We start from the raw sequence: 10,797 nt of genomic DNA on the forward strand, positions 1-10,797 counted from the left end.
GCTTTCGCTCCACTAGACCTTCCACTGGGAGGGCACCATGTGGACACCCCTGTCTTGTACCACGTCTCCCCTCTTTAAGCTCTGGCCTCACTGGCCTGTGCTGCCTTGCCTGGAACTCTCCTTCCCTTCACAGCGCTGGCTTTTTCTTGTCATTCAGGGAGGTCTCAGATATCACCTCCTCCAAGAAGTCCTCCCTGGGCACCTTTTCTGCAGCAGCATCCCCAGTGTTTCTTCTCCTAATAGAACTCTTCGCTACCTGAACTTATCTTCCTCATTTCTTCACCCATTTCTCGTGAGTAACTTCTATGATGGAGAGGCCTCTGAGTCTCCAGTGCACAGTAGGAGCTCTGAAAATAGCACTGAGTAGACGCTCAGAAGATACTTGTTGAATGAATGAACGAGCTAACCCAGCCAAACAAGTTTCTCATTTGGCTATAGTGGCTCTTGGTTTTACAATATCACATTTTGAAATTATTCAAAAGAGCACCAGGCTGGTCTTAAATTCTGAGATTTCATCCCACATTGAAACAACAACAATGCTATTTCTTAAATATTTCTTTCTTTTTTTGCTGAGGAAGATTCATCCTGAGCTAACATCTGTTGCCAGTCTTCCTCTTTTTTTTTTTTTTTTTTTTTTGCTTTGCGAGCCACTGCCACAGCATGGCCACTGACAGCTGAGTGGTGAGGTCTGTGGCCAGGAACTGAACCCGGGCTGCTGAAGCTGAGTGTGCAGAACTTAACCACTAGACCACCAGGGCTGGCCCATAAATGTTTCTTAAATGTCACAGTTCTATCTTTTTGGCTGAAGCATGCTACGGCAGCAAGAAGAAATGAGTACTCAGCAAATATTTAGTGTGTGGCCACTGTGAGAAGCCCAAAGCTCTGGAGCATCTTCATGATTTATATTCAGATGAGGCAAATGTAAGTATATCACTAAAAAGGAAGGATCTCAAGTGAAGGGTGAGCTTACCTATTCATTTTTCTCCGAAATGGTTATTGTTGAGTCAGAGGCAAGAGACTTCATGAACCTTGGGTCAAAAGATTCCTAATAGGCTTATATCTCCTTCCCCTCCTCCACCAAGAAATCGTGCTGCTTCTCATGCTATTCTAAATATTCCCTAAATTCAAAACACACTTGCAGCGTGTGAGAAGGATTCCATTCCTTTAGTAGTTGTCCAGTGGAACTGCGTCTCATGTGGGGATTATGTTTGAAAGTCAGAGTCAAAATTGCCCTTGGAGTTACTTTATGTCACACACAATGAGCAGGTACCCAATTTTGTGTGACCATAGCATCCTGCAAATGCTTTTATTAGATCCTCCCTTCTGTAGTCAGGGCTTCTCAACAGTCCTAAGTTAATTCCATTTCTCCTTTAAGGATGTTTTCATAGCCATCAGTACTTAAATATTTGGCCACCTAAACAATGCCTTCTAGTTCTTTCTCAATGTTGGAAAATCCTTAAAATAACACACTCAGTGTGTCTACAGGCTTTATCAGCAGGCATCGGCTGCTTCATCCTTTTATTATTATTTGCCAATCTACCATAATTGATTTCTCATAAATTATATGTACATAAATTAAATTCATGGGTGATGCAGCTCCACTGGAAGAAAGGTAAAAACGACTTGTTAGTGTAATTCAAGATTCCTGAGGCTTTACTAGGCTGGGGGACAAATGCAACATCAACGAAAATCATCCAAATTCTAACGGCTCTCACGTTACTGCAGATTTTTATCTCATGGACTTTTCAAATATTTCCAGGAGTTTGTGGGGAGGGGCCTCCTAGGTGGTCATGAGCTGTCTGTTCCTGTGGGTGACTGCCACCGCCACACACGTCCTCCGGCGTGGCAGCTCCTCACCCCCTAGCTGACTACTTCACCTGCGTCCCTCCCATCCATTCTCTGGAGCTGGCCTCTCCGCTATGGGAGTACCAGTAATGGTCGGAATAGTAACCTTGCTTCTATATTGACTTCTGGTTAGCCAAAACTTTCACATTTGATTATGTCAGGTGGCAATGAATGCTATGAAGGATAATTAAGCAGCATGGGGGGGAGTATAAAAATAAAGGTAAGGACAATCTTGTTAGACCATCAAAGGGGCCAATTGTTAACATGGGAAAAGTACAATAAATACAATAAATGATTTCTCCTGTATTTCCAGACTTTCTGGACACTCTGTAACACTCTGTAGTGTATTAACAATTGGACTCATGACTTTAAACTCAGGCGTACTTCACCTGGAAAGGTGTGTGGAGATTGAAGAAAAATGTATTGCTTATTTTGTCTTAAAAAAGCAGCATACCATTTAAAAATAAGTTTACCTTACATTTCCCAATGTTTTGAACATGCTTCTGAGTGCTCACGTGCAAGGAACGCCTTCCCCAGGGGGCATCTACTCTCACACTCCTCCAGGCTCATAGTCCCTCTTTCAGAGAGGACAGAGGGAGGAGCTAGTGTCTGTCTTTCTTTTTTTTCCATCATCTTCCAGTGGAGAGGTGGTACAGGTCTGACTCAGGGGCCAGGAATGGCCTCACCATTACTTGGAGGTAAGAGGGTCCCCTGACGAAGGTAGTGTTAGTGGCTCCACCACTAAGGGGCGCTAAGGGGCCCCTGGGCAAAGTCTCATGTTTCTTCCCGAAGCAGATGGATCTGTTTCCTCTCCCAACACATCTGCTTTGTGGCATCGCCCCCTGTTCCAGGTCCTGCCCTCCCAATGCCACACCCTGAAGGAGTTCTTTGCCACCAGCTCAGGGAGGGTGTGCTTTGGCTGAGGGAGAGAGGAGGGAAGACAGGTTTGCCACAATCTGGACAGGTCTTGCCCTTGGGATCCTGAGAGAAAAGGAGTCCCCAGAACTGACAGGAGCCATGTCCCCAGGACACTGTCCTGTTTCCTTAGAAAACAAGTTCTTTCAGGTCTTTTCTTTTCCTTGTTTAGACTGAAGGTACTTCCTGGACCCAAAGGGAAGGTAAGTGGAAGCACTCTGAACCAGCAACCATTTCGGCATCCAGGACTCATGAGACAACAAATAGGTGCTTTCACTCAAAGATACGGGATGGGGGATGAGAGAGGAACTGGGTTTCATCTCCCTTTCTCTCTCACCTGTCTAATCTATTTATCACCTGTCTATCTGTCATCGAATCTATGATCCATCCATCCATTGTCCATCCATTGGGGAGCGGGTGGGTGGGGGGAAGATGGAGATAGCAGAGTGTTTTGTTTAAACACAAATGCTGTAGAAAATTCTTTCGGGTAAGAGTAACTCAATCTTGGAGTTACTGTTAGCTTTAAGATGTGAGAGTGTAGTGTTGTGTTATAATTTTTAAGTTCTTGAGCTTTCAGCTCAGTTCTAAAGAAGCTTTTCATCTCCTCACTAGGTTTTTGCCTTACGTGAGATACTTACAACAAGACCATGGTGGGGTCTCCCATAACAGCCCCACCGTCCTTCGAGTCAGAACTCCACAGGCGCCCATATTGAAACATGCACTCATTTACTTCAACAAAGATAAATGACGTAAATGTACATTTCCTAAAAAACCCCTACTGAGTCCAGGGTTTGCACTCACTGAAGAACTTACTTAAAGCTTTTCTTAATGGATTGATTAAGCCTTTCTCAGGATGTAAGAACTGTTTTGAACTAGTTACTTAAGCAAGTTTCATGTGACGTGAGAATTATTTATGTGTCATCTACCCATTCACCCATCTCCTTTGTTTATAATGATCTCCGCATCTGAGTCTTAAAAAATACAGTAAGTTGGATATATCACCCGTCTATAACAGAGCAAGTTATTTTCCTTGACTGTTCATGTCCTCATTCCCTGGACCTGCCTCCACCACACATGAATACAGTCTGAAAGTGGAAAATGCAATAATTAACCAGTTCCTTATTTTACATGGAACCCAGGAATTGGTTGTTTCCATATGTGGTGTCCCATGAAGTATATTTGGTCAATCTTCAAGGCTTCCTCCCAAACACCACCACCTCTGTGTTGCCCTCCCCAGACCCTGACACAGACTCAGGCCGTCCTCCCGCTGCGGGGGAGCTGTCCTCCCATTACAGCAGATGTCGCATGGCATGGTTTGGGTTTACCTGTCTGTGCTCTTAGGAGGTGTGATCTTCTTCAAACCTAGTGGCAATAATGACGGATGTCGGTGAAGGGAAGGGAGAATACACAGAGGCATAGCCCTGTGTAGATGGGGAAACTGAGGCCTAGATGGTGAAAGGACTTGAGTCAGGGAACAAGAATGACGTGCTCTCCTCTAGTCCCCTCTGGCAATAACTGAATCACCCCAACTTCAGGGTTTTGGACATCTAGTTCAGAAGCCTCTACATACATATGTGTGAAAATCTTTCCAGAAGTATAGGGTTATTTATTAACATAAGATACAAACACATTGTACTAAAATAATCTCTGAGTTGTATTTGTAGTACAAAACAGTTGTCCAACCAAAGGTGTGACACAAAACTCCAGTCACGGAAAGCTGGGCTCAAAAGGATCAGTTTTAGAGCTGAGCTTGAGCTCCTTCTACATGGCTGTTTGGGAGACTCTGGTCTTTGATTTTCCAAGGGCGATCAGAGACAGGGATGCCAGGAAGGGGCACTGTGAGTAAGCATGCAGCGTATGTCCTCTTCCTTAACTTGGTCAGACTCGGAAGTGGGGAGTGTTAGCATTGTGTCTTTTCTCATTCCAGAATCAGAAGGCTGAGCCCATTAATGGTTCCTCACCAGACCTTCTTTGGTCCACTCGCTGTCTTCACTCTTCGCTCATCCTTGGAGGGTACCAGAGGCCATATTGGGTCTTACTTTTTGCGATGCCCCATAGGAGAAAGGTAAAGAGGCTTAGCAGAGGGAAGGGGTATATAAGATTTTCTCATTCAGTACAGAGAATATTGGAAGAAAGTGCTAATTAAGTACTGCAGTAATCCTTATTGCTTCCATGTTCTACTTCTTGTAATTTTTCTTTTTTATAATCTCCTCTAATCCTTAGTCAATAGCCTCCTTATCAGTCAACAAACTCAAATTTCAGACCTGCTTTGGTTTGCATATGAGTTACTCCTTAGAGGAGCTTTAGATATGTGCTAAGAAGACTACTTGGGCAAATAAGGGCTAAATAATGTTTTAATATGACGTTTCTCTAACTCATCTTCAAAAACATGCTGAGATGGACTGGATAGCAAATAACAACGTAGATGTCAAAATAACTTTCTAAAAATTGAACTAATAAAAGAACTAGAAGAAAATATTGTGACTAGTATCTGGGGAAGTCTAATAGAATAAGCAAAGAAAGAACTATAATAGGAGAGGACAAATATTTGATTGTATACAAATTTTAAAATTTCTCCACATCAGAAGCAAGCTAAGAAACATATTTAGGAAATATCTGTATATCTATCTCTAAAGAAATATATAGCTACAGATTTAGATGCATCTATAGAGCTAGAGACAGGTAGATATAGCTAATAAATACTTCATATATGAAGCACAGTTTTATAAATAATAGGCAGATAGTAAAATAGTTAAGCGCATGAGCAAAAAATTCATAAAATAAAGAGAATTGACCAGTAAACACACAGATATTTAAAGCAAGTGATATATTTCAGACCGGAAGAAATGAAAAGCAATTACATTACCTTGGGTAAAGTTAGGAAAGGGCACAGGATGACCAGAATTTTCATATGTTTACCGGCGGGAGTGAAAATTGATGAAACTTTCTATTGGATTGTTTTCTTTGAAAAAGAGCTTCAGGGGCTGGCCCCGTGGCCGAGTGGTTAAGTTCGCGCGCTCCGCTGCAGGCGGCCCAGTGTTTCGTTGGTTCGAATCCTGGGCGCGGACATGGCACTGCTCATCAAACCACGCTGAGGCAGCGTCCCACATGCCACAACTAGAAGGACCCACAACGAAGAATATACAACTACGTACTGGGGGACTTTGGGGAGAAAAAGGAAAAAAATAAAATCTTTAAAAAAAAAAAAAAAAGAGTTTCAAAATGTTAATGACCCAGCACTTACACTTTTAGGAATTTATCTAGATCAGACACGGGCTAATTACTGGGAAAATGTTTATGATATACTTTCAGGTGAATAAGGAGGTTTACAAAATTGTAAACTATTTTGTAAACAAAATGTGATTTCGTTTACTATTTTGTAACTATTTCGTAAACAAAATATGATTTCTGTTATTATTTAAATGTAAATACTTTAAAAAGACCAGATTGGAAAGATTTACTCAAAAATGTTAACAATGGTTAGAGCTGGGTAAGTAAGAAGGGGCAGATTTTAAGTTTTCTCTTCATGCTTTCCAACTTTTCTATATTTTTCTATATTGAGCCATCTATTACTTACATAATAAAAAAGTTCATATTTTTAAAATAAGTTGTTGCTGCAAATAGCAGAGACACTAACGTTTAGCAAACCAACCCTACTCCATCCCTGGGATGGTGCAACAATTCTGATTTCAATTGTAGTTCTTTTTCCTTCAGTCTAGACCAGGGCCGTCTATTAGAAGTTTCTGCAAAGACAGAAATGTTATATATCTGTGCTATTCAATGTGAAATCTACTAGCCACATGTGGTGATGGAGCACTTGAGATGTGGCTGGTGTGACTTTGAAATTTTATTTAACTTTAATTTTAAAAGCTACATGTGGCTGGTGGTCTATACCCTGGTTATGGTGTATGTGTGTCCCAACAGTGTCCCAAGGATAAGCCTTTGTCAATGGCATTCCTGTCCACTCTCTCTCGGAGTCTCATCCACTTTACTTTCAATAGGGGATTCCTGTAGCCACAGCTCAGGTCGAGATTCCTCTCCTGAGCACTGCAATCACATTTCCAACTTCCTGCCGGACATTTTCACTTGGCTGTCCTGTCATCCTCTCAGACGCAACTTGTTAACTCACAGGTCTTCATCTTCCCCTTGGAAAAATACCTCCTGCTCTGTAGATGGTAAATTCAATCTCTTAGTCCCCCAGGTTATAAACCTTGGAGCCGTCTTTCGCACCGAGTTTCCAACCTCAAAGATTTTCCTTTCAGTATCTCCCATATATGTCACTCCCTTCATTTCCACTTTCAAGGCTTTAACTCCTTATGCACAGAAAACTCAGCTCTGAATCAATTTCTGCATCTTTATGTGCACTTCCAGGAGCTCCACCCTGAATCCACAATATATGCTTCCTAACAGGTCGTTCGTTCACTTTCATTCCACAACCACTGTAGAACACTTAGTGTGTTGAGGACGCTGTGCTAGGTGCTGTGAGGGGCACAGGGCATGGATAGGATATGCTTCCTGTGCACAACACACTTGCAGTCTAGTCTGTGATTTGCAACTTGACCAAAATAAAGATGTCCAGTACCATAGCACGGACCTGCAGAAGGGCTGTGGAAGTTCTAAGAAGGAAGAAATTACAATATTGATGAAAATCAATGAAAACACAGGTTTAAAGTTTGATAAAATGGGATGCCATAGGAGGGAAGTGGTAGGACTGTTGAAAAGGTTTCAAGGAAAGACAAGAAAAGCAGAGGTGGAGCCAATCAACTGAGAAGTAGGTCCAAGGTCCCCGTGATGCTGAAGAGCAGGTTCAGAGGAGGGAGGCAGAGGGGGAGTGGTGGAGAGTGAGTAACCACAGCAGAGTTCACCATCTGAACATTTACTTTCTGGGAAATCAACTCTGCATCCTGAGGGAAGGAGACAAAACCAACACATAAAAAACAAACTAAAATATGTTTTTCCTACAGCATGGCTTCTGAACACAAGCCAAGTATCTCATATGTTTCCCAGCTGAAAAACAACCATTTAGTCCAATGTCAGGAAAAGCTGGCTGTTTCGGCTACGTTGGACTTTACTGAAAGAAGGCATAGTCTAAAGATGATCAACATTCTTTTTTTATGGGTGACTTGCAGGATTTTTCAAGGGAAAATTTAGCAATTTTCAATGTTTGGAATTTGAACTGGCTTTAGACGTAACTTCCATCTAAGATGTGATTCCCTGATTACCTAGTGATCAAGGGGAGAGAAATTCAGAGCTTGAGATCTTAGAGTCATCTTCAGTAGAGAATAAGGTGAAGTTGTTAATATATCCCAAAATAACAGTAGAGATTTCATATTTAGAATGCCTACTATGTACCGATCAGGATGTTAGTTGCTAAGATTTCAGAGATGAATGAACCTATGGATAAAGAGTTTTACAGGCGATAAACAGAGGAAGCACTTCTGACTGGAGGGTGGGGATGTATGGGGACAGCATAAACCATCGCAGGAAACTGGGAATGTTTTAGGGTGACGCTTGCCTAGTTGGAGCAGTTGGTTTGTGCAGGATGTTAATTAAATACAAATCTAAAGAGAGGTCTGTGGATGCCAGGATGGATAGTAAGGAGATATTGAATACTTTGGACCAAGGGAGCAACATAATAAAAGCTTTATTTCAAGAATATTCTTGTCTTATAACGATTATGCTTTTCTATTTTAGAAAACCAAAACCTATGAATCACATCCAAAACTAAGTGAAAGATTTGAACCCGGTAGGGAGTATTGCTACTGCAAGCATTTGCTGAAAGGACAGAGAATCTGAAAACTCGAAAGCTCTGGGTGAAGAGTTGGACTGGAGCGAGGAGAGTGGTCGCCGGCACAATGAAGTATTTTGAGTTTGATGTTTTCTGACCCTCTGAAGCTAAACTATAGCCCATTTCATTTTCAAACAGCCTCCCGGGAGCCCTGGGATGACCTCAGTCAGGATGTTCTCAAACATAATCTAGCCTGCGCAGTAACCTGACAAGAATTGGTTTATTTAAGGAACGCGGTGGGTCTTTTAGCCTCTAAAGGAACCCATAGGTCATTTGTAAAGGAACCAGCATGACCTGTTGGAACTTCTCTTGGCACTGATGCTCAGCCGTTTCAGGTTAGAACTTTGTTGCTTTGAGCTGGAAGCTCCACTGAAACTTGTGTAATGGAGACCACATAAAATGTAGTTTCCCTTAAGATTTTAGGATGAGCAGACAAGGACTTTAAAACAGCTCTAATTAATTCAAGAAAGTAGAGGGAAGTGTGGAGAATTTCACCAGAGAACTGGGATCTTTTAAAAAATAGTCAAATGGGGATTCTAAAAATGAAACAAAAATGCAGCATGAGAAATTAAGAACTCAGTAGATGGATTTAACAGCAGAATGGATGCAGCAGAAGACAAGATGAGTAAATGCAACTATGGGTCAATTGAAAATATTCCTAGAGTGAAATAAACAAACAGCAAAATATCATTTAATGGAATACCTTGCATCAAGACCAAAAATACAAACTACTGATATACGCAATAAATGGAATGACTCAAGAAGAATTGCGTAAACAAATGAAGCAAAACACACAAAAAGTATATACTCTGTGATTCCATTTCTATGAAAGTCAAGAACAGGTATAACTTATCTATGAATGACAGGCGTCAAAATGGCGGCTACTTCTGAGGAGTGGTATTGGACAGGTGTGAGGCAACATTCTGGGGCGATCGAAATGTTCTGTACCTTGGTCACCTGATCTGCGTGGTGATTACACAGGTGTTCCATTTGTAAAATTTCATTGAGCTGTACACTTAAGGTTTGTGTACTTTACTGTGTATAAGAAATAGCTCAATTTAAAAAATACCAGAGAAGATATTTCTTCCCCATGTGTTTCCTCTTGTTTACTCTTTCTCATCTTTTCACGCTGGAAGGAAGGCCCCTTCGTGTCCTCAGCTATTTTTACGGACGCTGGAAAGTCTGTCAAGGAGGAAGGGGCCTGAAGGCCTTCAGGAAGCTGAAGACTGCATACCATGAGTCACTGCGCTTGGAGGTGAGGAAAGTCAAGTCTCCTTCGGTGAGTATCTACCCTGGGGTCCGGAGGAAGCCAGTCGAGACCTCGGCTTCCTGGTGAGTAAACACAGCTTTTCAGAAATACTAAGATGGCAGAAGGTGGAGCTTTGGGGACCCTGGAAAACTTTGACAAAAAGTAGTCTAAACATTTTTAAGTCATTAAAAAAAATAGAGAGAATGCATATAATGTCAGTGTCTTTTGGGACCTGCTGTATGCAGTGGAGGAGTTGAAAAGGAATAATTGTGGCCTAAGTGGAAAATAATTCTGATATTCTCGTGAAAGGAGTCAGGAAGGGTTTAGCACTTAACCGAAGAGCAGCGGTAGGAATTTAGGCTGAGAAGGAGGAGACCCCGGGGACTTCAGCACAGGCCACCTCTGCTCACTCCGTCCAGCCAAGTTCAGCTGTCCAGTCCTCCGAGGCTTCGTCTGCCCCTTCAGCGTTTTCCTCCAAGGACAGATCAAACCACCGGAGCAGTCCATGCACAGTTGGGACGAGCCACATGGTTTTGCCTTATTGGCTCTCAGTTTGGATTTCTGGGAACACGTCGAGTCTCTGAGTGGGGAGTCCAGGTAAGCAGGAGGGACTTGGAAGAAGTGGTGAGTGAAGAACTGACTTGGAAGGAAGGAAGGGTGAGATTTTATGGCTGAGCTGAAAGGAAGTTATAGAGCCCCTAGGGAGCCAAGGCCCTTTGAGTGACGGGAGACTAGTCCAAATTTTCAGCCAGATCAAATTTTTGAATAGCTTTTTTGTTTTTTTTAAAAGCATTTGAAGCCTTCTCATGTGCACAAGAACGCTTAGCTGGCCTGGCATTTTCAAAGGGTTTATATTGTGGACAGAGCAAAGGTGGAAGATATTTATGCATACCCCTGATTATTTATTGTGTAAAGCTTTGAAATGCATGAGTGTCTAAATGAGCACATCCTTATTGAATACACATGGATGAGGTGGACCTGGGCTCCCTTCTGTTGGATG

At 42.2% G+C, this 10,797-nt stretch overlaps 1 long non-coding RNA gene across 1 annotated transcript; it reads left to right on the forward strand.

The window, feature by feature from the left end:
* Positions 1 to 3,200: 3,200 nt before the first annotated feature.
* LOC111775736 (uncharacterized) lies at positions 3,201 to 10,432 on the forward strand. Its single transcript, XR_011423077.1, has 3 exons — positions 3,201 to 4,825; positions 8,455 to 9,880; positions 10,217 to 10,432. It is a non-coding gene; the product is annotated as an uncharacterized lncRNA (long non-coding RNA).
* Positions 10,433 to 10,797: the final 365 nt, after the last annotated feature.

This window comes from Equus caballus, chromosome 11 (assembly GCF_041296265.1).
Source record: "Equus caballus isolate H_3958 breed thoroughbred chromosome 11, TB-T2T, whole genome shotgun sequence".
NCBI classification, from domain to species: Eukaryota; Metazoa; Chordata; class Mammalia; order Perissodactyla; family Equidae; genus Equus; species Equus caballus.